General features: G+C 34.1%; 1 protein-coding gene across 6 annotated transcripts in view; it reads right to left on the bottom strand.

Moving 5' to 3' along the window:
- Positions 1–24,636, bottom strand: part of SLC23A2 (solute carrier family 23 member 2) — a 149,220-nt gene that overhangs the window by 102,838 nt on the left and 21,746 nt on the right. The window contains exon 1 of one of the 6 annotated variants that reach the window (XM_074208060.1): positions 8,131–12,604. The exons of the other annotated variants lie outside the window; for them this stretch is intronic. The gene's annotated coding sequence lies outside the window, so the exon portion shown is untranslated. Of the gene's footprint in view, positions 1–8,130; positions 12,605–24,636 lie in introns of those variants that run through there. 6 annotated transcript variants of the gene reach the window in all.

Below are 24,636 nucleotides of genomic sequence, written 5' to 3'. Positions count from 1 at the left end.
AATATTTCAAAGGTTATTATATGGAAGAAAAAATAAACATACGCATTTAAGCATTACTCCAGAATACCGAACTAGATCAATAAACAGAAAAGTGTTTCCATATTGTCTTCTCCTTGAGGGCAGATTCTTGTCTTTTGCCCCTTTCTGTATCCAACAGCACTTAGCATGCACGTAGCAGGCACTTAAAAATGTTTAATAATTAAAATAAACCAACCTCACATGAAAAAATGACCCAAATGATTAATAACAATGAGACGTTGGAGCCCAGGTTGGGGCTTGGAGAGTGTGGTATCTTGGGCACTCCAGGTGATGTATGGGCTTCAGGACTGGAAAAACCCAGAAGTGGCTCAGTGCAATGAGGCTTCCCCCCCCCCCACTGGGAGGCAATCAATGCTATCAGAACTAGAACTGAGACTAGATCAGGGCTACACCCTGCACCCAAACTACCTGGAGTACCAGCTGTTGGTCCCTTTGACACAAGGGTCCCCCCTGGGCACCCATCAAGAGACAGAGGCCAGAGCCTCCTAGACAGCACAGTGACAATTTAAAACAAAGGCCCATCACCTAAGGTGGAGAGTGAAAGCATTCCAAAACCAGGAAAAACACAAGTTTTATTCCAATGTTAGGACAATATTCTATTATTCCCCCTCCCCAGAATGGGTTTCTTTTTTCTAATGCATATTTAAAATTCAACCAAAATAGCTTCTTAAGGTATAAAATCTAAAAACTGTGGCTGATAGGTCAACCTCTAGGTCACAATTACTGAAGATAGCATTATTTCCCTTTTACCAGAAAAACAGAAGTCACAATAAATCCCCAAGTGCCCTCTATTGGATTCTAAAGACTAACAATTTCCACTCTGTTCAGGGGGTTCCCCAAATTCCAAGTCAGCAATGAAATGGTGACTCCACTCCTTTCTTTTGCCCCCTGAAAACATCACTCAAGACCTTTCTTGTAGTTATTGCTTGATATTTGCTACAAAACATCACAATGTGGGGAAATAAGGATGGAGGGAAGAAGTTAAATTAGTTAACATAAAAAAAGAAAAATCATCATTTGCAACTCCTACAGAATCCCACTTTTCTAAAGATTTGTTACTTTTTTTATGTCACAGACCTTCCCCCTCAGTAGTAATATGTAACCAATGGACCCCTTCTCAGAACATATTTAAATGCATAAAATAAAATACACAAGATATAGCTGTTATTCTCCCCTCATTCAATTTCACAATTCAGGGACCCAGGCAAGTTAAAAAGCCAGGCTCATTTTTAAAGGACCCTGGTTAGCTCTCTACCAGCTTTTGGTAATTCTTCCTGATCCCATTTGGGGCTTTCTTTGGCATAGATCCTGGAGTGGTTTGCTCATTTTACAGAGAAGAAAACTGAGGCAAATAAGATAAAGTGACTTGTCCAGGGTCACACAAAGCTAGTAAATATATATATATATATATATATATATATATATGACAAATTAGAAAGCCAAGTCTTCCTAACTCCAGGCCCAGCATCTCTATTCACTGTGCCACCTTGGCTACTACCATTTCTTTCTTTTCTCCAGTCAATTCACTCTCAGTTCCTCTCACAAACTACAGAATTATTTGAATGCACCATCACCCAAGGGTAGTTAGGTCTCAAATATTTGGTGAATTTGAAAGATTGCTAGTATTTCTAAATATTCTATAAAAATGAATTAATTCAAGTAAATATCCCTGCTTTTTTTATAGGTGGTTTTTAGCCAATAGTACTGGTCACATACTAAGTGTTTTAGTAAATAAAATTGAATTTGATTGAATTGACAATCTTACTACTCTTCTCCCCATTGAACTTTTGGTTTGAAATCAATACTTTATTGTGTTTAGGAAAGATTTTTTTTAATTTTTATCTTAATGTGTTTTAAAACACATTAGAGTCCTTTCTACATCTTTCTAGATTTTAAAAAAATAGGTTTACTAATATTTTTGTGTTCTTAGTTTTAATTGGTTTGTTCATTCCAATCCTTGGTTATCAGAGAAGAGCAAAATGACATGTTTGAGAATCTGGGTTCTGATCATTATATTCTATCAGTTCATAAGTCTCTTCATTTCTTAGAAGCAATGACATCAAACTCAAATAGAAACAGAATTCCTGTTGATTTAGGAAGCCACAAATTAACAATCTATACTATATTTATTTCATTAAACATTTTCCAATGCATAGTATTATTATATATATTTGTAGGACAAAATTTTTTCAGTCAATCTCCAGGCTGTCTCATGCCCTCCCCCAACTTTTAGATCTTTATCCCTCTTTCTTTGGGATATAGGTCTAAAAGTAATTTCTAAGGTCAAAGGATATGTATGGTTAAATAACTTTTGGGGCATAGTTTCAAATTGTACTACCTCATTGCCAGTGTTGAGATATTTAGAAAGTAGTCCCAAATGTAGATAAGGTTAGAGATAGATTATGTATAGATTGCCCCAGAAAGATAAGCAAAGCCCCTAAAATGAAATCTCTTTTAAAGGGGAAAAAAATACTACATAGGCATTTTCAAAAAAGCAATACTCAGAGGCAACTAGGTGGCACAGTAGATAGGTCATTGGCCCTGGAGTCCAAATCTGATCTCAGACACTTAATAATGACCTAGCTGTGTGACCTTGGGACAGTCACTTAACCCCATTGCCTTGCTAAAAAAAAAAAACCCAACAACACCCCCCCCCAGTCTTAGCTCTGGTTTTGGTTTTCTCTCTCTCTGGCTTTTCCTTTAAATAGAGGAAACACTCTAGCGCTCTCATTCCTAGGTGAAAGGTCAAGAAACGTGATTAGTTTTCAGGGAAAAAAGATCTTTCCCAGGTATGTTCACACACAGTTCCCTTCTATAAATCACTTAAATACCCTAAACTGAAAAACCAAGTATTTTTGATCTCCTTTAAAGCTAAATTTATCTTTTGTGTGACTATTACATTGGAGCTCAAGCTGGATACCCCTTTAGTAAGAATTGTTAACTTTTTGTTTAAATCAGTGCTGTGCTTATCAAATTCTTAAAAGAACGTTTTTATAGAGGTGAAATTTTTAAAAACATATAGGAAGAATGAGGTAAAAAAATCCTAGAGCAGGGGTGGCTAGGTGGCACTGGCCCTTGAAGTCAGGAGTAACTGAGTTCAAATCCAACCTCAGACACTTAATAATAACCTAGCTATGTGGCCTTGGGCAAAAATATATATTTATATATCCTAGAGTAAAATGGGGGGGGGGGGGGGTGTGAGAAAAATGATTTTTCAGTACCAACTCTCAAACAGTGCTACAAAACATTAACCATTAAAACAACTGGTCCTGGTTTTTTTTTTTTAAAGGAGAAAACAAAAAACCTATTAGCAACATAAGGAAGTAAACATAGAGGCATGATATCTGACAAACATACAGACACTACTTATTAGGGGTGGGGTTTACTAATGTAAAAACTTCTGAGAAAACTGGAAAGCAGTCTGACAAGATTTGGATTAAAACATTACAAATGGATACATAACCTAGATATAAATGATCACATCTTAAACAAATCAGAGATGAAAGGAAGAAATTACCTATAAGATCTATGGATAAAAGGAAAAGTTCACAACAAAAGAATAAAAAAAAAAAATCACACAATTTGAAATGGCTAATTTTGATTATATAAAATTTAAAAGATTTTGTACAAATCTAATGTAAATATCTGAAAGAAAATTTAATGGGAGAAAAAAAATCTTTGCAACAAATTTATCTGATAAAGGACTCATAGCCAAGAGAAAATAATTCAAATTTTTAAGAGTAGGAACCATTATCAAATAGTCAAAGGATATAAACAAGAAGTTCTTAAAAAAGAAATACTAACCATCACACAAAAAAAGTACTCTAAATCACTAATTATTAGAGTAATGCAAGAAAGTAATTTGTCATTCTGATTGGATGATGAAAAAGAAAAGTGACAGATGCTGATGGGGCAGTAGGAAGAGGAAAAATAATAATGCTCAGTTGATGGAGCTGTGAACTGGTCCAGTCCAGCCTTTTGGGAAAACAAATTGGAACTATGCCCAGAAAGTCACCAAACCGGGTCTCTTACTCAACTATACCATTACTAGGGGAAAAAAAAATCAGAAAGAAAAGGAAATATATAGGAAAAACATTTATTTGAGTTCTTTTGGGAGCAAGTAGCCAAAATGTTGAAACTAAAGTGGTATCCTATTGAAGAATAACTAAAAAGTTCTGGTATAAGAATTTCTTTTTTTGTTTTTTTTCTTTAGGATTTTGCAAGGCAAATGGGGTTAAGTGGCTTGCCCAAGGCCACACAGCTAGGTAATTATTATTAAGTGTCTGAGGTCGGATTTGAACTAAGGTACTCCTGACTCCAGGGCCGGTGCTCTATCCACTATGCCACCTAGCCGGCCCCGGTATAAGAATTTAATTTAATTTAATGGAAGTGAATCATTTAATGAAACATAATTGTACCACAAGAAATTATGAAATGATTAATTTCAGAAGTGGGAAGACCTTTATGAGTTGCATATTGTTAAATGAATAGAACTAATAGAATAATTTATATGATGATACTATCATGTAGATAAACTCTGGAAGACTTTAAAACTTTGATCAACATGATGATAAACTCTAAGTTCAAAAAAATGAAGATGAAACACCATTCACCCACTTAGTAACAGAAAAGTGGTAAACTTAAAATGCAAAAAATATCATACATTTTGGGATACAGCTAATGTGGGAATTTGTTCTGTTGGACTGTGCAGAGATGTATGTATACCAAGGAGTTCATTTTTTTATTGCCCAATTTGAGGATGGGGGAGAAGACAGGGACACAACAGAAAGGAAGAAGGGGGTCAGAAGAAGCAATACTGGACACCATGAAGGTTTCTCTTAAGAATTTTGGAATAGGGGCAGCTAGGTGGCGCAGTGGAAAAAGCACCGGCCCTGGAATCAGGAGTACCTGGGTTCAAATCCAGTCTCAGATACTTAATAATTACCTAGCTGTGTGGCCTTAGGCAAGCCACTTAACTCCATTTGCCTTACAAAAACCTAAAAAAAAAAGAATTTTGGAATAACAAGGGAGACACTGGCACAGGGCCACCCAAGACTGCAAGCCCTCATCACTGAGGAAGTAGAGGTCTATGAAGAAGATAACATTGAAGCAGAAAGGGAACATGACATACATAAAAATTTAGGGTCCCCACCCCAAGTGTTCATATAGACTATTTGTCTCCAAGCTTGATTTCCTCCCGTTTGCAGAAGTAAGGGATTATGGGTATGAACACTGCATACTGTTTCAGATTGGGTGATTGATGTGTTAACAGGTGAGTTTTGAAGGACTTTTTAATCTTTTTTAATTCCTTGCTAAAAACAAAGCACAGTCTTCTGAGAAAATAGAGAAGGAAAAGACATTTGAGGAAATTAAAAGATGGTAAAACAAAAATTAAATAAACTTTAAAAAAAGTAGTCAGAGATCAGTGCTACAAATGAACTCTTCAAACCGACAATTCTAAAAAAGGTTTGATAATAAAGGTTAAAACAACAAATTTCTTTTCTTATATAAAAAAATTAAGAAAATAGTTTATAAAAAATAATCACTTACAATGAAAAACATTTAGATTTCTGAGATTTGACTCTAGACTTGAATATTATTTTATAAAGATAACTATACAACAGAAATAAAATAACTGGTGATGCACTAAATATTAAAGTTTTATGAATCTAGTAAAAATATATTTCATAAATTCACCAGTTTAATGTAACATTTACTACAAATGATTTTTTAAAAATAGAACAGAATAAAATTATAACAAATTCTTTTTTTTTTTAGATTTTGCAAGGCAATGGGGTTAAGTGATTTGCCCAAGGCCACATGACTAGGTAATTATTAAGTGTCTGAGGTCGGATTTGAACCCAGGTACTCCAGACTCCAAGGCCAGTGTTCTATCCACTGCGCCCCTAGCCGCCCCCAAAATTATAACAAATTCTAAATGGACAAATAAGAGTACAAGAATTCAAGGCATACTTTGAACAGTATTTGATAGTAAAAATAAACTGAGTTGTCTCCCCCAAATTCTGATGGGGCAATTCAAGAGAAAGTCATAGAGAATCACTTTTCCTGTCCTTGTTCTCCTAGGAAGACAAAGAGATCTGGGGAGACTGGAGCCTGATCTGAAGCATGCTACCCAAAATGTCAGTGCAAGGAAAAGCTGTGCACTAGGGACCATTTGGGGTACTTTGTATAGGCTGAGTGAATAAATGCTAATTGATAACTTTGTTGCTTTCTTCCCAGTACTGGGTCACATGTTGGGGTAGATTGAGGAAAGGGGTAGATAGACTGGGCAGAGGGTGGCTATCCAGTGAGAAAAGTCATGATGGGGCCTGAACCTACAGAAAACCTACAACAGAGTAAATTCAGAAGCAAGCAGCAGTGATGAAGCCAAGAGCTTAGGAGCAGTGTGGGTTTTCTCAGGTCCATTTTCTAGGTCAGTCTGCCTGCAGAGGAATAAACAGGGCAGAAAACCAAAGGCAAGAGTGCAGTTCCATCACAAAGAATCCATAGAGATTTCCAGCTGGCTGGTAACAGCTGAGAACAGCGGTAGTTTACTGTTGCTCAAACCCAACCTCAGGTCAATAAACTGCAAATCTGCTAGGGGGGGAGGAGGGGTGGCAGGGCAATGCTCAGGCTTTGTCCCGAAACAAACCATTTTGGAAGAAGCTCTGTCCCTAAGAGCCTGGAATAACACAACACATTACCCCAAAGAAAGCAGCAGCAGGATCAATCTAGATTTTCCCTCCAGAAGTACACAGAGTCTCATTCTAACAGTCTGAAGTCAGAAGTAGGCTCAAAGAATGAGCAAACAAAAAAAGAATCCCACCATAAAAAATTATCAAAAAAATCAAAAAGTTATCAACCCCAAGAAGAGAATGACTCAAATATCTACAAGTAAAATTTCAAAGAAATACATGACTTGGGCATAAATTCATCTAGAACATCTGGAAAAGATGAAGAGGTTTTTTTTTTTTAAAGTTTTAGTAAGTGAGAAAGTGCTGGGGGGATGTACTGGAAAAAAGAGATTTGGAAGAAAGAACTGGAAAGGGAATATAGCTTGGCACAAGAGGTAAATAATCTTGCCCAAGCAACAAACACTCCCTGTAACTAGAATGGAGGTGGTGGTTATTTGTCCATTATCAAAGAAGACCACATCATCAGGGAGGTGATACCATGACATATACGTGAACTGTAATTGAATTGGGGGGGGCATGCATGTGGCAGCTAAGTCACCAGCCTCACTTCGAGAGCCATTTTACAGAAAAGATCAAAAAGATTACAGTAATAATAAGAGCTAGCATTTATATGATTCAATAAGTTTTGCAAAGTGCTTTATAAATTTACCTCATTTGATGCTCACAACAAGCCTGGGAAGTGGGTGGTGTTATCTATCCCATTTTAAATGATGAGGAGGGCAGCTAGGTGGTGCAGTGGATAAAGCACCCGCCCTGCAGTCAGGAGTACCTGGGTTCAAATCTGGTCTCAGACACTTAATAATTACCTAGCTGTGTGGCCTTGGGCAAGCCACTTAATCCCATTTGCCTTGCAAAAAAAAAAAAGATGAGGAAAGGAGGACAGACTTGCCCAGGATCAAAAAACATAGCTTAGAAGTATCTGAAGCTAAATTTGAATTTAGGTCCTCCTGACTCAAAATTCAATCTTCTTCTATCCCACTGCTATCACCTAGCTGTCTAGACAAAAAATATTAAAATAAAGTCAAAAAACTGAAAAAAAAAACTGACTAATGAAACATTAGTAAAAACAACTTAAGAATCATGGGAGTACCTCAAAAGCCACATCCCCATAGCCTCCCTTAAAAAATGACAAATATACTATATTTCAAGAAATCTTAAAAGAAAACGGCCTAAATCTCTTAGGGCAAAAGTAGAAAGACACTGGTCACTTTCTGAGAGAAATTCTCCCTACAATATTATAATCAAAATCTAGAGATTACAATCAAAAAGAAAATACTGAAAGGAGCCATAGTTAGAATCACACATGATTTAGTAGTCATTGCTATAAAGGAGTGGAGAGCTTGGAATGATACTCTAGAAGGCAAGGGATATAGGCTTATAGTCAATAATTACCTACCCAGCTAAACTATAGTCCTTTGGAGAATACATTGACCTTTAAATGAAATATAGGACACTTCAATGCAAGGCATAGTTGGAATAATGTGGTTGCTCCCAGTACCCCACCCTCTGTTTGCATCATAAACAAAATCAGCTTGAGCCCAGGGGAACACACTCCTTCCATACTTTTTCTTCATCAAACTAGGAGTGACTTGGTCTCCAAGGGGGAGAACAAAGGGTTGGGGGAAACCTCATTGAGATGATTTTTTGTTCTTGTGAGCCAGCTAGAGACAACTGGGTCTCATCAAGCAATTAGCATTTCTTAACTGCCCCCAAGAGGAGTGGTGAGTCTTACTTGAAACCCACTTTCCCATGTTAAAGACTAATCTTATTCACCTGAGGATTACTACAGTGTCCTGAAGAAAAAGTAATAAGGAGAAATTAAGAGAACTCAACCTACCAAACAGAACAGTTTTACCTTTGCAAGGTGCAGTCCAAATGATGTATTCTCAGGCCAATCAGAAGGAAGACACACCTAGGTTTAAAAGATCCTATTTGGCTTTAGGCCTCTCAATTGAGAGAGGTCACACTAAACTAATTTATAGGTTGTAGATAGTCTAACTGATCATGCTCAGGGGTTCCTGGGCTTTTTGCCTGAGATGACCAGCATGATCCATTTAACGAATTATTTACATGTTATTGTTAATAAAATGTCATCTTGTCCTTGAGAAAAGTTTCTCAGTCTTCGTTGCAATTTTACAACAAAATCCAATCATTAATGATCTTAGAGAGCATATGTCTTAATTTTCTTAAAACAAGAATGGAAAGAAAGGAGAAAAGGAATAGGGGAGGCAGGAAAATCACCTTAATCAGTATGGTAAGTAGAAAGCTATAAAAAGTGATGAGAGAAAACAGTCGATACCTGAACCTTACTTTCACCTGAAATGATCAAAGATGGGAAGCATACATACATATACATACAAAACTGGGTTCAGAAAACACATTCAACAAGGAAATAGGAAAGGAAAGAATGAAAAATTAGAAGGGAAGGGAATTAAGATATATATATATATACACACAGGTATTAACAGATCTCAAGAGAGAGCTCAAGAGAGAGCTCTAAGAATGGAAAATAAAAACTGAAAAAAAAATTTTCATTTTTCAATTATCTTTAAGAAAACTGGAATGCAATGTGGTCAAAAATTAGGAAATAACTTTACTAAGCCCACCTATACCACACAAAGTTTTTTTTATTAATGCATAAAAACATTGCACAAAATGAGAATAAATATTAAATTAAAAAAAGGTGAGGGAGGAAAGCGGCTAGGTGGTGCAGTGGATAGAGTAGCAGCCCTGGAGTTGAGAGTACATGAGTTCAAATCCGGCCTCAGACACTTAATAATTGCCTAGCTGTGTGGCCTTGGGCAAGCCACTTAACCCCATTGCCTTGCAAAAAAAAAAAGTGAGAGGAGAGAAGGAATAATATGTACAAAAAGATTTATAGCCACTTTTTGGTAGTTGCAAAAGAACCCTCAAAATTAAGAGAGTGCCAATCAAATGAGGAATGAAGTAACAAATTATAATATATGAATATAACAATATTAATGTGCTGTAAAGAACTAAAGAGACAATATCAGGAAAATCTGAGATTTGCATGAGCCAATACCAGGAAAACAATTTACACAATAACAACATTGCAAAGACAAAACAATTTTGTAAGACTTAACTTTCTCTGATCAACCACAATTCTAGAAGACTGATGAAACATGCTATTCAAGTTCTGATAGAGGTGAAGGATCCAAGATACAGAATGAGATAGGCTATTTGAGCGCATGGCTAATATGGGAATTAATTTTGCTTAACTACATATTCATTATAAGAAAAATTTTCCCCAATGAGTGTGAGAAAATAAAAGCTTAACTGAAAAAAAAAACAACCCAATGGTAAAAAGAAAATATTCTATATTGAACTAAAAATAGAAAGAAAGAAACATACATTTGTTTTAAGTGGGAAGAAAAATAAAAATCTTTTCTGGGAATATTTTCTAAGCTTGCTTTTTGATCACTGATTAGTTCATTCATAATAAAAGGAAATAAAAGTAAATAAGGGGGGCAACTAGGTGGTGTAGTGGATAAAGCACCGGCCTTGGAGTCAGGAGTACCTGGGTTCAAATCCGGTCTCAGACACTTAATAATTACCTAGCTGTGAGGCCTTGGGCAAGCCACTTAACCATTTGCCTTGCAAAACAAAAAAGTAAATAAGGGGCAGTTGGTGGCTGGTGTTTTACACCAGCCCTGGACTCAGGAGGTCCTGAGTTCAAAACTGACCTCAGACACTAATTACCTAGCTGTGGCTTGGGAAAGTCACTTAACCCCATTGTCTTGCCCCCACCCCCAAAAAAAAACCTAAAAAAAATTTTAAATAAATTTTTAAAAAGTAAATAAAGTGATTTCATCCCCCATAGCAAAGTCTCAATGCATTTTTGTAAATTATGGAGAATAGTCTTAAAACTAGAAAGGACCTTAAAGTCTATCTATTTCAACCTCTTCATTTTAGAGAAAAGGTTAATTAATTAACTCAGAGGTTAGCTCAGAAGTGAATTGACTTTTCCCAAGTCACAAAGTAAATTACCACCAGAATTCAGAAGAGAAGTCCAGTCTCTACTCTTTAAGCCCAGGGATATTCCATTCTAGCACATTTTGGTGGCTAAGAAAACAAAGCATTTGGTTTAATGTAAACAACAATAAAAGAAATCCTGCCAAAATCCTAATTTACTAAATGACTCATAAAGGTTTCAAGTCTTTACTTCCCTTTAGTAAACTTAATGTTTTTAACTCACCTAGATTCATTACTACACTGCTCTTTACCTACCACTCTAACATTGAATGAACTATTTTTTCTCCCAGATTTAGACATCATACCAGTTCTAAATCATTCCATCACTCTTCTCTCTCACCTTTCTTCCTAGCTAAACTAACTCCTGAGATTCCTTAACTGTAATGATTTTGCTTATTAGAAATGATATACCCTCACTTAAAGCTCTTACCAACATACTAGTTCTTTCTTGCCTAGATTTCAACACACTAATTTTGAAGTGATCTTGTGAAATAAACTGGATGCCATTTTAAAGTCTTTCATTTTCAGCAATAAATTAATTTTTTCATTTTTACTTTTATGAACTTCCATTAGCACTCATATAATTTCTCAGATTTAAGGAAATTAACATTTTATTATTTGTACCCACAGTGCTTAACGCGATGCTTGGCAACATATTAAAGAATTTACCAACATCTATAACCTATGGTTTATTAGTTTTTTTTCTTCTACCTTCTGCAGTCATCTTATCTAGAATTCTTAGCTCTTCATTTGTCAGACAATTTTAAATTTTCTTTTGAAATATATTTTCCACTAAATGTTTTAAGTAATAGTTCCTTTACCCTTCCTTCCTGCTTTCTCCAACTGATAAAAGAGTGAGAATGGGCAGGAGGAGACAATCTTAAATCACTGAACTGAATTTCATCCTTCTCTGTTGGAATACTACCTTAGTTTATTTGGTGCTTTGCCTAAATTAGAGTATTACTGTCTGGAGCACAAAGAATATGTCATCTCACATGTCTGTCAGGTTAAAAAACACAAACAGTGAAGAAGGTAAATAAAATTTTCCTTACCCTTCAAGAAAACGTATCTTAAAAATACTCTAGAAGAACTGACCTCACAAATAGCTTTATTATGCTTTGAATTGATGACTTTAAAACTCTTACTATCTCTGTTTGATTTTTTCAAATCAAATACTAAAACAACAGGACTTAAAAAAAATTTACTTAGTTTACAATTTAACATTGTATATATGGAATGGAAAATCCAGAAAAAAATCTCATTTACATCATGCATAGATGTAATTTTAAGTAATCACATACTATAACAGAAAAAGTCCAAGCTCTGTTAACTTTTAGCATAGCAAAAAAGTTAAGTCCAGCCAAGAAATAGTCTATGAGCTTGTCATTCAATGAATAGCCAGTCAAACTCAGAGAATCAATTATCTCTTTGCTGACCACTAGATGATTGGTTATTTTGAAGATTATTATTCATGAAGAGTTATCTATTAAGGAAAGAATTTCTCTCTTCTAGTTAACTTTTGAAACATTCCATTTGTTTTCCCCATCCTTCTAATTTCCCCAAAATTTGAAATAATCTTATCTTTTTTTTATAAGCCTTTAAATAATTGCCCTTGACAGTTTACATAAAAGGAAAACCTGAAGCAAACTATATATTATTTTGGCTATATCTGTAGTTTTCCCATTTTGGTCAAATGAATAAAAAAGATCTGAACACAATTCAAAATGCTAAATATTTTTTGCCAATTGAATTTTTAATCCCCCCCTTAAAAAGTTGTCAAGTTTTGATTTTATTCCTAATCTTCAGTTTAATGTATAGGCTAAGTAACTACAGTACTGAACTATTTTTTAACTTAAGTACTTGAATTTAAGATCTAATAAAGTTACTTACCATCAAAATTGAAGATTTTTATTACCTGAAATAGTCCCTTCTCAATCTTGGCTTGGTCACCAAGTTACTGGGTTGGAGACTGCACAGTATTGTAATCTATGGCTTTCATTCTTTAAACACCTAGACTTACTGCAGGAATTTCGTTTTTTATAAGCTGTATGGGCTTGCCAAATTATATAACTACTCTACCCAATCAGCAACTCTATATTACACAACAGCCACCACATGGATACAAACTGTTACTGCATGTCTCTGTGATACTCTGTGACTTTAAGTAAATATACAGTAGGTTTCTACATAACTGGTTGATGTTCTGAAAACAGAATTAAGAGCTTTTACATTTCTCAAGTCTTCAAAGATAAGCAGCATTACAAAAACAAAGTCCCTCTCTAAAACAACTCAGATGTTTACATTATTGAATAATCACAATAAAGTATAGAAAAAGACTGTTTCAGTCTGTCAGAGAATCAGGATTTTAGAGTTGGACAAAAAATTAATACACTATCAGGTCCACCTCATTTACAGATAGAGGGCAAATGCTAAGTATTCCTCAGATAAGGAACCCAGATCAGATCATTACAGGTAAGGTCTAGCACAACTAGAATATCCCCCCAATAAGAAGGGAGTTGCACAGTGGATGGAGGCAAAAGCCTTGAGTTCAAATCCAGACACTAAACTGTGCCATTTGGGCAACTCATTTTAACTTCTGCCTGCAACTGTTTCCTGAAACATATCTCTCAGATATGAGGATTAAATGAGATAATATTTGAAAAGGATTTAGCAGAGTACCAGGCATATAGAAGGCCATTTTTTAAAATCACTGATTATTTTCCTCTCGTTCCTCTAGACCTTCCTTCCTTTCCTGTGTTTAAAAAAAAAAAAACAACTGGGGGTGCGGCTAGGTGGTGTAGTGGATAAAGCACCGGCCTGAGATCAGGAGTACCATTCAAATCTGGTCTCAGACACTTACTTACCTAGCTGTGTGGCCTTGGGCAAGCCACTTAACCCTATATGCCTTGCAAAAAAACCTAAAAAAAAAATTGAGTTGGATTTGAGATTCAAATTGCTAAAATATTTACAAAAATGGGAAAATCTCAAAAAAATTTTTTATCTGATTAAATTTACAAATCACGGCCTTTTACTGGTAAAACACACATACACACAATAATTAAATTGGCCACATTAAAAGCCAAGCTGTAATTAAAAATTTTCAAGACAGTGAAATTTGTAAAATTTGTAAAAAATGTAAATACATAAAAAGAGTTGTTGGTATCTCTGGATATGAGATTAGGCTACTAGAGATTTCTACAACAGGCTAATAAATGTTACAAAATGACAATTTGATGCCCTTGCCATTTTAATACTTAATGGCTATATACTATTCAGTATATTCACATTCATAATAATTGACCAAAAAGAACCGTAATTTTCAAAAAAGAAAATGAATGCAAAATTCCAGAAACACTGACTAACAGCACCATCTAGTGCTCTAGTGTTTGGATGGCGTCTGTGGAAAACAGGAATCTGTAGGAGGGATCAGACTACTAGACAAGACCCTGACCTAGACTAACTCTTTTTACAGATGAGGAACCTGAAGCCTGGAGAGACTGTTAACCTGCCCAAAGAATAAGAGGTATGACACAGCCAGCATTTGAATCCAGGTCCTCAGATTCCAAATTCTCTTCCCATTATTAAACACTGTCTCATTTCTCAAAATGAATTCCTGTAGCTCTGGTTCAGGAAGCTCTGGAAGTTTATTACATTATAAAAAAAAATTTTTTTTTAATTAAAATATCTTTCTCTTGATGTCAATGTATTCTGGGTAAATACTCATAATAGTTTTAAGATAGTCTTAACCAATCTTTTACTTGCCAATACCAAGGGAAACTACTTAAAAAGAATTATTATGAAATAATTCATCTTAGCTTATTTCTCTTGTGTAATTGTTATTAATTCTACCTTTACATCATGATCTAGATGCCTACAGATATTTTTAAATTTTTTTTTTAGGTTTTTTCAAGGCAAATGGGATTAAGTGGCTTGCCAAAGGCCACACTGCTAACTACCTAATTAGTAAGTGTCTGAGACCAGATTTGAACCCAGGTACTCCTGACTCCACTGCGCCACCTAGATGCCCCTCCTACAGATATATTTAATCTAAAACTCATAAATTCTAAAACTGAACTCAATTACAAAAATTTCCATATTACTATCCTCCCAGTCATTCAAGAGTCAGGTCATCTTCAATTCTTCACTCTCTCTTCCTCAACACCCAGTTAGTTATTATTTCTGTTAGTTTAAAAATTAACAACTCTAGAAAGCACACCAACTAATACTTGTCACAGCACAGATTAAGAAGTATTCATCTGAATGTTATTCTATTAAATTAAGGACATTTAAAATATATTCCCTTTTCTAAATGTTCCTAAAACAAACTCCAGAGCAACCAAGGATCAATTACACCTAGTTAAGAGAAGGAACCTTCTGCCCACCCCACCTCCCCAAGAACTCTCAAAGTGAAATTCAAAAACAAGATACAAAGTCTTAAATTACCTAGTTTAACCATAAAACCAATTTACTTATTTTAGACAAGACAAGAAAACCTGGTCTCAATCCCACCTTTAATACTAATTTCCAAACTGCTGGTAAGCTGCTGAACCTATTTTTGTTAAATATAGGGTTTTTAAGAGCTAATATAAGATCTGAAAATAAGATTCAACAAATTAAAAACAGAAATGACACATGAGCAATGTATCAGAAAGTCTTTAAGTATTAATATTCAAAGATATTTCAAAAGAAAATAGGCTACCTTAATATTTATGCATCACTTCATTTCAAAATTATGCAAGGCTTATTAACATGATAAAAATTAAAATTCATACAATTCAACCATTGCTTTTAAAAGAAATCATATGCTATAGTTTTTCCTATACTAAGATTAGTCTCTCAGTTTAAGGGATCTTTATAATTGCTTCTGACTAACACTAACAAAAGCATGCTTTCATACCAAAGTCTTATTTTCACAATATGTAATTGACCACATATCAATTCTTCTCCTACTCTATTAAGTAGGGGAAGGAGTGAAATCAAAATAAATGCTACATTAGTTATATAGATTTATATTTCTAGGTTTGAGAAATAAGGTGATATAAGGGAGAGAGTCCTGCACTTGAAATCTGGCCATATTATCTGGATTCAAATTCCAGTTTTGACATTAGTTAAGTGACTTCAAGTAAGTAATAAATTTTGAACCTCAGTTTCCTCAATTCTATAATTCCTTAAAACAGGAATAATACTTCATTTATCAATCTCTCTCAATGTTGTTTTGAACAGAGCATTTTATAAACTCCAGAGTTTTATAAATACTATTTACAGATAATCAAAAGTTAATCACTAAGCAAATCACTCACAAAACTAATCAGTTATTTAAACAGAATACCTGATTTTCAAAATTAATGACAGAATACCAAACCCTAGACTTAAACATAAGGAGTTGGAAAGAAAATGACTACAGATAGGCTAATAAGCAATTCTGAGTGGATAATCAATTCTATTCAATAAACACTTATTAAATGTCTACTGTGCAAAAAGACCACTGGGGATTAAGGGATGGGGGGTCATCTTTAGAAAAAGAAGATAAAATACAAGGTTTAGATAAATTCCTGTTCACAGGGGAAGATATAACACAGACATATAATTATACAACAAAACAACATGACAAGCATAATTAGAAAGATGCATGTAAAATTCTAATACAAAATGGGGGCAGCAGAGAGAAAATCTTCAAGAAAGATATGGCATATCTGGACTAGACTTTAACAGATATGTTGAAGTTTGGGAGAGGTGACAGAGATGGGGAGAAACTAAGAATATTTTCCACAAGAAGCCTGAAGGCTGTAACTACCATCCACCACCTAATATCTGAAAGGATGTCTAATGAACTACTTCTGTTTAGGCCCATAGAGCAGAACTAGAACCAATGGGGTAGAGATGTTATAGGGATGTAGATTTTAGTCAACAGCTGTTAAGTTTCTACTATGTGCCAGCCACTGAGCTAAATGAAGCTAAATATAAGAACAAGCTTCCTAATGATGAGTTATCAAAAAATGTAAATGAACTGTTTCAGAAGGTCATGAACTCTACATTATTAGAGGAATTCAAGAGCAGGCATGTTGAAGATATTATGGAAGGCATTCAAGCTAAGGGTTAGGCTAGATGACCTCACTATCACTAAAATTCTGTAATTAAGTCCATTTATCCCTATTAAGGTTTTCCAAATGAAGCTTTATATTCCCAATTCTTAATATAAAAGATAAAGTTATATAATTAAGAAAGAAAAAAATCTGTTAGAGAAAAAAATTTGAATTAACAATCTCTAAAAAAGTCTAATTCAAGATGTCAGGAATTGACAAATACTTGAGAACAAACAAATTCTCAATAGTTAAGTTTTCAAAAAATATGAACTGTTTTCCACAAAGTGCAAAATAACTAGATAGTTGGTTGAAATGATGAATACAAATTAGAACTGTGATTTCACCTTATACTTAACAAATTGTAAAGATCTAAGTCAAATGTTAATGTTAAGAAGGGCTATAAGAAAGCAGCAATACTGCTATACTGCTAGGGGAAACTACTAAAATTCACATCCCCAGCCCAGAAATCATACCATTACGCATAGATCTCCAAGGAGGTCAAAGATAGACAAACCTCAAAAATACTAAAACTCATAGAAGTACTGTTTGGTAGTAAAAGAATAAAGTGGCAATGAAATAAGTGAATATCAATTGGGGAATGGCTGAATAAACTGCGATATATATAAAGATAGTAGGATATAATTCCTGCAGTCATAAAAAAACAAGTAATACGAGGAATTTCAAGGAAAAAATGAGATGATGTTCATAAATTGAGTAAGATGCAAAGCCAGAAGAATATAAAGAATAACTATAATGATATAAATGAAAAGAACACAGCAATCAGCTTCCTTGTAACTATAATGGCAACTAATCTCTTGTACCTGGAAAACACGATGACATACATAACCCCCTAATTGGAAGCATTCTATTACTACATGTATAATAGAAGTTACCTTTTTTGTTCAACTGCCTTCCTTTATTTCAAAGAAGCATCAATGAATCAATGGCAATGGAGATACTCAAGAAATAGCCATTATTTGAAAAGAAAAGAATTCAACAAATTGTATTTTTTTTAGGCTTTTGTAAGGCAAATGGAGTTAAGTGTCTTGCCCAAGGCCACACAGCTAGGTAATTAAGTGTCTGAGATCGAATTTGAACTCAGGTCCTCCTGACTCCAGGGCCGGTGCTCTATCCACTGCCACCTAGCTGCCCCTACAAACTGTATTTTTAAAAAACTAAAACCACTAAGAGAAACTTTCTATTAATAAGAGAAAAAGAAAGAAATGCAAACTGCTTTTCCTTTTTATTTGGTGTGTGGTGTGTATTTTGTGTATGTGTCTCAAATCTGGGTTCATACATGTATTAGCTCTGTGACCCTATTCAACTCAATTCACCCTGTTTGTCTCAGTTTCCTCAAATGTTAATGATCTGGAGAAGGAAATGGCAAATTACTCCAGTATCTCTGCCAAGATAACTCTAAATGTGGTCAACAAAGACTCAAACATAACTGAACACAGAAAACATAGCCATGATAGTAGAAAAAGTACCCTTAATTTGTCTTATAAATTTTCTTACCTAACAATCACACAAATATTATATAGTCAATGATTATAATTTAAGTCTTTGAGAAGAATGGAAACAATCAAAATACCCTTACTATCACATACCATGATGACCTGGAACATCAGAGTCCTCTCTGCCAGGACTCATAGATGGAGTTAAGTTGAAAGTTATCATAAGGGGCAGCTAGGTGGCACAGTGGATAGAGCACCGGCCCTGGAGTCAGGAATATCTGGGTTCAAATCCAGTCTCAGACACTTAATTACCTAGCTGTGTGGCCTTGGGCAAGCCACTTAGCCCCATTTGCCTTGCAAAAACCTAAAAAAGAAAGTTATAAGGCATTCTTATGGATGTTATAACACTTACCAGATCCTAATACTGTGATAATAAATTTTGTTAAGGTCAAGGTTTGTGCCCATTAGGAAATGATCTAACATCAATGCATAAGATGGTTACAATGTATTATTCAATATCTGATGCAATTTCATCAAAGACTGAAGTAAAATAAATTTTTTTAAACCAGCTTTAAGTTTTAAATCAGATTTTTAATGTTGTTTTGTTAAAAATGCAACATGGGCTAAAGCAGGAGGGTCTATGAACCTGGAGCTTTAATATTTTGATAACTATTTCAACCTAATTAATTTCTTTTTAATTTCTATGCATTTTATTTTGTGCATTTAAAAACCATTCTGAGAAGGGATTCCTAGGTTTTTAACAAATTTCTACAGGAATGTATACACAAACAAGATCTCATTCTAAAGAGTTTGTCACTTAAGATGAGAAATGCACCAGATACCTTTGAATGAGGAGAGTTGGGTTCTAGTTCTGGTTCTACCAATATCTAGAAAATGATTCCTAGGAAAGTCATTTATCTAGGTTTCAGTTTACAAAAGAAAGGAAATGGATTAAATGAGGTCTAAAGTAACTTTATACCTCTAAATGTTGATTAGAATTCTAAAAACAGACAAAAATGAGAAAAGAATTAGACATCAGGAGATATCAATCTTTCACTGCTAAAGATGCTTCAAAGAAACCAGTTCAACATAATTCTAGTTAAAATAAATATCAAGTCTCAGAGGGAGACACTAAAGAAACATGCTTGCTTGTTCAGTCATCTTTGACTCTTCATGACCCCATTTGGGGTTTTCTTGGCAAAAATACTGGTGGGGAGGGGGTTGCCATTTCCTTCTCTAGTTCATTTGGAAGATGAGGAAACTGATACAAATAGGATTGTCTGAGGCCAGAGCTAGTATCTGAAGCTAGATTTGAACTTGGGAAAGTTCACACTCTATCCACTGTGCCACCTAAGTACCCTGTGTGTGTTTTATGGGGTTTTATAATTTAATGAATTTTTATCACTGAACTAATTTTTTTTTTTAGGTTTTTGCAAGGCAAATGGGGTTAAGTGGCTTGCCCAAGGCCACACAGCTAGGTAATTATTAAGTGTCTGAGACTGTATTTGAACCCAGGTACTCCTGACTCCAAGGCCGGTGCTTTATCCACTGCGCCACCTAGCTGCCCCTTAAAGTAGCTTTTTAAAAATCAGTTAAAAAAAAATAGTAATAGATTAAACATATAGCATGATAATCCAATTTATACAATACCGATTAAATTGATTAAGATTTAAGGAATAATTTCCTCTTTAATTTTTCCTATTAATACCTTTGTTTAAAAAAACTGAATCCAGTCTTCCTGAACAGTAATTTACATCAAAGTCACCACCCTCTACAAAGCCTACAAATGTGAGTTTTTTTAGCTTAATTCTATTCCTGCAGCAACATCTCTAGAATATGTAATCTTTCCCAGTTCCACTAGATGGAGTGTTAGTTGTAGAATCAGACAATCTAAATTCAAATCCTGCCTTAAAATATTTATGTAACTGTGACTCTGGGCAAGCCACTTAAATTTCTCCTAGCCTCATTTATCTAATCTATAAAATGGAGATAATAATATTACCCACCTCATAGGGTTGTCATGAGAATTAAATGAGATAACAAAGATCTGAAAAAAACTAAGGCTTAGTATAAGCCAACTGAGAAATGGCTAAATAAACTATAGAATATTAATATAATGGAATACTATTATGCCATAAAAAATAGCAAAACATTAAAAATTAGAAAAGAAATAAAATGAAAACCATAAAAATCATTAAGTTAAAGGCTAGTACTCTGAAAAACGAACAAAATGGATAAACCTCCAGCCAATATTAAAAAGAAAGCAGTCAAATCAGTAAAATAGCAAACAAGAAAAAAGAGAAAAAAAATCAGAATTAATTCTGCAGTTATAGCTATCAAAAAAGAAACACAAAATAGAGGAATGTCTTCAATAATATAAAATATTCAAACTAACAGAAGAAGAAATGGAGATCTTAAATACTCATCTTTAAAAAGAAATAGAATGAGGTACGTACAAAGGAACTACAAAAGGGAAAAAATGCTTTGCCCTGATAGAAGTCACAATAAGCTTTATTTAATGCTATAACAACTAGCAAAAATAAGGCAAAGAATCAATATAATCAACCACATTGTAAAGAAAAACATCCCAAACCATAAAAATAGAAGATAGAAAAAACATCTTTGACTAAGTACAACACCCATTTAAAATTTTAAAAAACCCTACAAAATAGAGGAATACAGAAACCTTTTTTTAATATCAAAAAAGTATGTTCTCTAAAACCAAAAGCAAACATATGCAATAAAGATACATTAAAAGCTATTAGTAAAAGAATAAAAGCAAGGATGCCTATTCCCCCTACCATAACTTGATAAAGTATTAGAAAAAGCCAGCAGCAGCTGTTAAAACAAGATTAAAAAATAAAGCTAGGTAAAAGACAAGGAAAAAACCAATCCCTTATTGGTTAATCACATATTTTTCTTAGAAATCTTTTCCCAGATGTCTACATAAAATTAAAAAAGCAACCTCACAAATACAAGCTAATTTGTCCAAAAAAGAACTCTGTGCACACAAAGATCAATGAATTAGCAGCCATATATGAGTCAAAAAAAAAAAAAGCTAAATTAAAACTTGAGTTGACCTTTAGAAGCATGCTGGGAGTATCACTGTTCAGTTCAGGTCTGGGAGTCACAGTTTAAGATGAACATTGTTGAGCTGTAGAGGTTCCAAAGGAAGGCTACCAGTATCCAGGATCCATATCTTTATGGGAAATCGGTTAAAGGAACAGGCCAAGTGAAGACAAAAATGGATTGGGAAAGGAGAAGAGGGAACAAGAAGAGGGCCCAAATAGCTGTTTGTATTTAAGTTGTGGAGAAAGGACTGGAGTTATTCTGTTTGGCCCCAGATGATAGAATCAGAATACAGGAAAAGTTGCAAATAGATCTAAATAATTAGAACTATCCAGAAGTAGATAACTATCTTATAACTATTCTAGTAGTAGGTTCTTTTTTAAGTAGAGCTTCAATTAGAGAAGACCAACAATAGTCAACAATCAATCATTAAACACTTATTATTATCAGTCACTCTATGTTAAGCACTAGAAAAAGAAAGCCAACAACTATCCCTATTATCAAGGTGCTTCACAGTCTAATGAGAAAGACAATATACAAACAAGATTTATATGATAAATTGGGGCTAATCTTAAAGGAGGCTAAAATTAAGAAAAACTGGGGAAGACTTTTTGCAGAAGGTAGAATATTTAATCTTATTGTTTGAGAGAATAAGGTACAGTGATCACCTATTCTCAGTATTTCAATGATACAAAAAAATTCCAAGGAACTTGTAATGAAAAATGCTATTTATCTCCAGAGAAAAAAAATTGATGCAGTCTGAAATTGTAGAGCTAAATAGTTTTGGGTTGTTTAACTTATTTTTTGGTCTTTCTTTTTAAGAAGCAACTGTTAAAAATATTTTCACATATTATTAGGGAAAATAATTTTTAAAAATAAAAAAATTATTTAATATCAATCCTGAAGATAATTTCCAATACTTATATATCCAACTCTTAAAACTCAGTCTACATACAAGTTTTAAATCCACTACTTAAAATAGTGGAGGAAAAAAATTGAAAATACCTTTTCTATCCTCCATGGTAGCTTCAAAATATTTTAAGTATTCAAAATAGGATTTTCAGTGCAGCAAAGAAATTTTCAAGAGGCATTAAGATATTCAAAATTATTGTCAAATTATAACCTTTTCATATATATGTATATATATATATGACAAAGACTACTAGTCACGTTAACCGACACTACAATATGAATCTTTGATAATTTGATAATTATCTGCACAAATGAATACCTCTTATTTTAATTGAATGGGTTATAAAGGGTTTAGAAAAGTCATCTTATCACAAAAATCTCTAGTGCCCTAATGTTCTAAAGCAGCACACATTAACCTCTTCTGGCACTAACAAGTCCCCTCTCCTCCAGGATACCTTTAATCACTATATCACCCCAGATCTTTCAGCTCCACTGCCAAATTTCTCCCATATACCTTCAAATACTGTAATCTTTATCTCCACAGATTTCTGCTGCTTTAAAAATTTACAGATTCCTTATATCTCTCCTTATCTTCCATTCTCTTAGCAATCTCATTTTCCAAGGTCAAATGTTTGTCACTTTAAAAAAAACCCACCATGAAAAGAATTGTTTCAAAAAAACCTAAACAAAACAAAATTAGATTTTAATTTTTAAGTCTTATGCAAACTAGTAATTTTAAAAGACATCAATTAAAATGTTAACTTTTTTTGGAAGATACCTTTTAGAAGGTATAGAATAAATAAAGCAAATAAATATTGAGATGCCATCTGCTATTTATACATGTTAATTATTCCCTATAATAACTATACCTTATTAAATTAGTTTGCAGAAATATAGGCCAGGCAGCATTCAAGTAAGAAATCAATCAACAAGCAATCATTAAGTAGTTATCATGTGTCCCATATAAGTGCAAGGATCCTGGAAATGAAACTTTAAAAAAAAACTAACAAACTAGAAAACACTGTATTACATAAATTGTTAATGCTAAATTCCTGTTATGAAATACCAAAAAAGGAAACTTCAAGTAATGAAACTGACTGTCCTCAAATCCTCATTGAGGAAATAATGCTAATCCACGCATCTCAAAATAATCATCAGTCCAATTCTCCAAATGCTTGATTACAATTATGCAAACATATTGCATATATCAAAAAATTCCCCCATTTAAGAGTCAAATTAAAGTTTACATAAGAATAATACTTATTCAGCTCTACTATGCTGTAGTGAAAATAGGCAACATACTAATTCCATTTTTGTATGCCACCATTTTGTGATGAAATGTTTTGATAGTTTTCATAATTTGTTTTTTCAAAATTAAGATAGGTATAATGTCTGTTCATAAACTGATACTAGGACCTTAGAAAGACAAACCACCAATGGAAAAATTTGGAAAACAACCTCTATTAAGGGTCCTGTTGACATTTTATCATTAGCTTGTCATCAGGTGCTAATTAAACTAGGTCACTTGCCACCAATCAGAACCTGGGTATAATCAGCTAATATCCACTGCCAAAACTCCGAGGAACCCAGCTGAAGGTTTCAGACTTCCACTTGCTCATTGGTTAGACCAACACTTTTACTTATGTGCTGGCACCTGGGGGAGTGTTCACTTGTAGGCAGCACTGACTTAATGACTTCACTTGCTGGCCAGACCAGACCACGTCAAATATATGGGTCTCCAGCTCCAATGAGAAGAGTCTTGAGCTTGAGTAAGAGATACTGGTAAGGTAGGAAGAAGTCCTAGGAAATCAGATTAGTTGTTTGCTATTGATGTTTGTGCTGTCCAACAAATATTATAAATTAATGTATATACAATTTTTTAAATAATCACGTTTATTAGCATTGAGAAGATTAAGACTAATTAGTGTATCCATTGTACTAGGTTAGCAGAGGGAATGGTAATTGTGCCCACAAAAATCTGCATATTGGGGCAACTAGGTGGCATGGGGAAGTTAGGTGGCACCATAGATAGAACACCAGCCCTGGAGTTGGGGGACCTGAATTCAAATCCAGTCTCAGACAAAAATTAAGTCACTTAACCCCACTACCTTATATATCTGCATATTATCTACCACCCAGCCTATATTTATAACACATAGGATCATGTTAATTAAAAAGGTGAAATTCATCTCAGACAATATAAAATACCTGGGAGTCTATTTGCCAAGGCAGACTCAAAAACTTTTTGAAAACAATTACAGAACACTTCTCACACAAATAAAATCAGATTTAAATAACTGGGTAAATATCAACTGCTCATGGATAGGTAGAGCTAATATAATTAAAATGACAATTCTACCAAAACTAAACTACTTGTTTAGTGCCCTACCA

Source organism: Macrotis lagotis, chromosome 1 (genome assembly GCF_037893015.1).
Source record: "Macrotis lagotis isolate mMagLag1 chromosome 1, bilby.v1.9.chrom.fasta, whole genome shotgun sequence".
NCBI classification, from domain to species: Eukaryota; Metazoa; Chordata; class Mammalia; order Peramelemorphia; family Peramelidae; genus Macrotis; species Macrotis lagotis.
The sequence above is the reverse complement of the archived record's forward strand: the minus strand, read 5'-3'. Positions and strand labels throughout refer to the sequence as shown.